This window comes from Mastomys coucha, unplaced genomic scaffold (assembly GCF_008632895.1).
Source record: "Mastomys coucha isolate ucsf_1 unplaced genomic scaffold, UCSF_Mcou_1 pScaffold14, whole genome shotgun sequence".
Classification (NCBI taxonomy): Eukaryota; Metazoa; Chordata; class Mammalia; order Rodentia; family Muridae; genus Mastomys; species Mastomys coucha.
Window position 1 is genome coordinate 98,054,095 of NW_022196896.1, and position 5,047 is coordinate 98,059,141.

At 40.8% G+C, this 5,047-nt stretch overlaps 1 long non-coding RNA gene across 1 annotated transcript in view; it reads left to right on the top strand.

Moving 5' to 3' along the window:
• Positions 1–4,446, top strand: part of LOC116089216 — an 18,856-nt gene extending 14,410 nt beyond the window's left edge. Inside the window, exons 2-3 of the long non-coding RNA XR_004118216.1 lie at positions 1,772–1,870; positions 3,633–4,446. This is a non-coding gene — a long non-coding RNA (uncharacterized LOC116089216). The remainder of the gene's footprint in view (positions 1–1,771; positions 1,871–3,632) is intronic.
• The last annotated feature ends 601 nt before the right edge of the window (positions 4,447–5,047 follow it).

Below are 5,047 nucleotides of genomic sequence, written 5' to 3' on the forward strand. Positions count from 1 at the left end.
AAGATGTATCTAGTTCTTCTAGGACCAGGCAGCAGGAGAGGGAAAAAGAAAATAACTTCCTAGTGAGTTTTGAAATGCCTGTGCTTGCATCAAGTACACAGCACTAATTGAAAACTCAATGAAATTTCCAAATAAAGCAACATGAAAGTAAGAGGAAGAGGGGTTAGAGGGTATGGAGTGGTCAGGGTGAGGAAGGAGCTGGAATACATTGTATATATGTTGTACTAAATTGTCAAGGCATAGATACAAGTTATATAGAGAAGGGAAAGAGAGAGAGAGACGTAGATTTAGGGGAAAAGGCCAACTGAAAGCGAATGAGCTTCAGGTACAAAGTTTCCTAAAGTTCCATTGGTTAAGCCGAGGAGCTGGCAGCACTCCATTGCCTAGTGTGACAGCAGAGGTGAGCTGAGTTCTGGCATCTATACAGTGACAACCAGTAATGTGTTTAAACTGTAAGCAGCAACTGAATTTCAACAAACCATCTGCCACATCAAACTAAGGTTGTTAATTTGAGTTTCACTGCTTTTAGCTCTATTCTTACTGAGTTTGCAAATTTGTTCCAGTTTCACAGAAGAGCTATAAGCATCTGGGCTTAGCCCTGGTTTTCTGTTTGCGCTTAATTAATTTAAATTAATCTAAACTGTTAACAGTAGAACAAAGGAAAACTGTTCCTCTCGTTCATGTAAGCTTTGGAAATAACTTAATACATTAGCAGTGGTCACTTGGCTCCAACGATGGAACTACTCATGATTATAAATGTTAAGTTAGTCTCACAGTTTAAAAAAAAAAGAAAATAGTTCCTTTTTTGTTATCTAAAGACTTGAAGGGATGTTTCTGGCCATCTTTGAACAGCCACTAAAATTTCCTTCAAGTTTATCAGTGAAAGAAAATGGTCAGCTAAGAGCTAGCAAACCTCTGAGAACAATATGGTGGACAGGAAAACCCAGTGCCCTGGAGAACAGGAGAGAGCCTGTGTTTGTGCGATAATGGGACTGTGGGAGCTAGCTGGACTGCCGCAGTCCTAGAGGCATGGTTACAGATCTATAAAGTGGTCTATAAAGTGATACTAAAACCTACTACTTGACTCCTGCCTTGCTCCCAAAAACAGGGCAGGGAAAGGATGCTTGGCTTCACATGGTTCCCAAATGCTTGTCCCCAGAGGCACACTGAATGTAGAGATGTGTTCACCAAATGAGGAGGATGGGTATTTACACAAACAGGCTGAAGTATAGTCAGTTGCCTATTAGGCTTCCACAGGAGGAATTGTTCCTTGTTCTAAGATGGAGCCCCCTGCCTTTTTTTTTTTTTTTTCAAATATAGTAGAACAATCCTGAGATATATTAGTTCTAAACATGTTCAAAGTTAACTTTCCAGGTGAAAAGTCAAATATATCCATGACTTCTGGCTTCCAAAGCCACAAAAGAATGTGAAATAATGTTACATATTGACTTTTTTTTTTTAAAGATTTACTTATTTCATGTATGTGGTTACACTGTTGCTGTCTTCAAACACATGTTACAGATGGTTGTGAGCCACCATGTGGTTCCTGGGAATTGAACTCAGGGGCCTCTGGAAGAACAGTCAGTGCTCTTAACCACTGAGCCATCTCTCCAGCCCACCCCCATGTTGACATTTTTAATATAATGACATACCCTCATACATTTTTATCCTAAAAGATCACTTTATTTTCTTTATTTACTATATAAATATCTTAAAAATTGAAATTAGAAGAGAAAGTTTTGATGTATCTCATCTTCCTCCTATAAAATAGGTACACCTGGGTTTGCAAGACGGCTCAGTGGGTAAAGACATTTGCTGAGCAATCTTGGAGATATGCGTTCCATCTCCAAAACCCATGTGAAGCTGGAAGGTAATGTGTCAGAATAGAAGCTTGTGTCTGGACATAGCACACACTAGGCCCACACAATTCCACTTGTAAGAGGTTTTATTGGGAGAGAGAGAGACAGGGTGGTGGTGAAAAGAGAAGAGGGGAAGGGGGGCATTCCTCATATATGTATATATGGTGGTCACAGGTAAAGGTGAGAGGTGATTCCCAGTGGATTCTGGGAATATGGTAGCTGTTGCCTTGGCAACAGGTCTGTGAAGTCCGCCTATGTGATGTCACAGGTTTCGGAGGCCTTGATGCCAACAGAAGGAGAGACCAGAAAAGCTATCCTCTGACCTCCACACATGTGCCCACATACACAGAACAAAATCAAAATTATTTTAAGTTCACCTTTCATTTAAAACAACAACAACTGGGTACACCAGCTAAAATGATGTTTTGAACTTAATTTGGCTTCTCTTTCTGACTGCTACTTCCAAATATCCTTTGCTGAGAGCCTTTCTAGATATCTAGACTGGTACACACACACACACACACACACACACACACACACACACACACACACACACATATATATATATATATATATATATATATATACCTGCTGAGACAGAACAATACCCCCTGTTTTCTTTTTTAAATAAATGTACAATGTTAGGGAAAAAAATTAGAAGACCAAAGGAAACAGGAATTAGAACACGGCCAGAACAATAAAAAAATTCTTAACAAAACTCAGCTGTATTATGTCATTAAAATTTAATATATGACTCTTTCTCATGTGTATGAATCTGAAAACCCTAGAAAAACATTTGTTAATGGGCCAGTAATCATCACTCGCCTTATTTATCCAAGAATTTTTCTTTAAATGGTGAATAGGTCTAACTATGAGCTACCTTCCTAAGAAAATATAGATGCTGATAGATCGAAGTTGAGGCAGCTACGTGTTCTTCCTTGTTTAAATAACACTCAATGACTGTTTTTTAGCCATCCAGGAAGTAACAATTTTATTCTAAACAGAGCCCTACTGAGAAAATAATACAAGACACTCTTTAGTTGGCCTGGGAGGATTTGAGAGAAGCGGAAGCTCACATGGGTTCCATGAATGAGAGAATCACACTCTTCCTTCCCACAGATAAGTTAAATTAGCTGCTCCCTAAATCAAAACATGGTCTGGTACAACCCGGGGTCTCCATGAAACACAGGTCAGACATGTTCTTTATGAATGCACGCTCTCAACTCAGTGCACTATTCATCTAGGCTTAGCAAATAAGCCCCTTACCTTTTCCCTCTCTGCTGAGATGTCTTCCTTCTCCCCTGTAATTTGTGGCGGCTTAGCAACTGATTAATGAGCCCTTGCTGGAAAAACCATTGCTTTGACCATAAGTAATGCCTAGGGAACTGTTCTGGTAAAAAAAAAAAAAAAAAAGTTCTGCAGACAGCAACAAAGCCATCACAAAAGCCCCTCTTAGATTCAAAATAAGAAATCTTTGCTTTGATGCACACAGCCCACCCAACCCGGTTCTGCTTAAGTCCTGAAGTGATATCACATTACCTCCTTAAACTACCTCCAGAGAAGGAAGGGTCTCTATGGTGGTTTGCATAAAAACGACCCCAATAGGTCCATAGGAAGTGACGCTATCAGGAGGTGTGGCTTTATAGGAGTAGGTGTATCTGCTGGAGGAAGTGTGCCATTGTGGGGGCAGGGCTGGGGAAGGTTGGGGGAAGACTTTGACTCTCAGAAGCTCAAGCCTGTCTACTGGCTCACATTCATTTCTGCTGCCTGCAGATCCAGATGCAGAACCCTCAGCTCCTTCTTCAAACGCCATGTCTTGCCTGCACACCGCCATGTTCCTCAGCATGATAATGGACTAAACTTCTGAAAGTGCATGCCAGCCCCAATTTAATGTTTTCTGTGGTCACGGAGCCTCTTCGCAGCAATAGAAACCCAAACTAAGACAGTCTCTATTCACACTGTTCCCTCAGCATACATCCCACAAACATGCGTGAGTGGAGAGACATCAGATCCTTGGCTTGTCAGTGTATTTTTTGCCTTGATGTAGGTTGATTTTAGACATAATTTTACAATGTCATTTGATATCGATGCCCTTTGCTTTTTTGGCTCACTGAAATACTGTGGCAATCTGATTTAGCTCTTAAAAATCTGGCCGACAAATGATTCCCTCAGTCCTGGGAATTTTTAGAGGCAGGATTTCCCCCCTATGTTCACAGAAACATCTGACACGTGTCCTAAAAAATGGGACCTGATAGTATTCAGAGGATTTTATTTTTAAAAGATTGTAACAAACAGACCTAAAATTTAAACTTTTCGGATTTGAACAGCACAAAGAGGTGGACTTATCAGAACTCAAAGCAGTAACTGTTTATGGCTCTAATTAGTAGCATGAACTTTCGAGGTGGGGGGGTGCCTAAAAATGGGGTAGACCAAATTCTTCTGTAATCACCAACTTTCTTCAGGGCAATTTATACCCTGAGGGTTAAGAACAATCACTTGTTCAATCACAAGGACAAGCCTCACGTGGCAAAAATATTTTTTCCATAGAAGCATGTGAATAACAACCACCAGCGGAAGTAAATTGGATCTATCAGCTACACCTGGGAGGAACACTAAACTACATTCCGAGAGCAATTCTGTGTTCTGGAGGAGCAGAGATTACAACTCTTGTTTTCTCACTACGTCTCAGAAATCCCCTCACACAGTTTCGTTCTTGAACCGTGTTCCAACAATACCTTTCTTCCATAGCCCCCCCCCCCCGAGATTAAAAGACAACAAATACAACTTTTTATCATGCAAAGTTCTGTGGACCAATCCCGTTACACGAAGAGGGAGCAACCCCGTAAAGTTACTTCAAGCATGGACTCATTAAAGTGGGCTCATCTGCCTTATTTGACTTCTTGATTTGATAACGCTATCAATTAAAATGCTACATGCCCAGCTTGGAAATGTGTGGACTTTTAACGGTTTCCATTTTGGAAACGAGTCAATATGTTGTGGAGACAGAGCTCATTAGTGGCAAACAGTCAACAGTAAATTACATTGACTTCACCCAAATCCTGCTTATCCTCTGAGAGAGAGACAGTTAAGTCCTGGCTTCTCTGTGGAGCATCATGCAGACACACCAGTCTGAAGGGCTTCTCAGTGTTCCCCACCATCGAGGAACCTAATATTTGCAATTAGTTGCC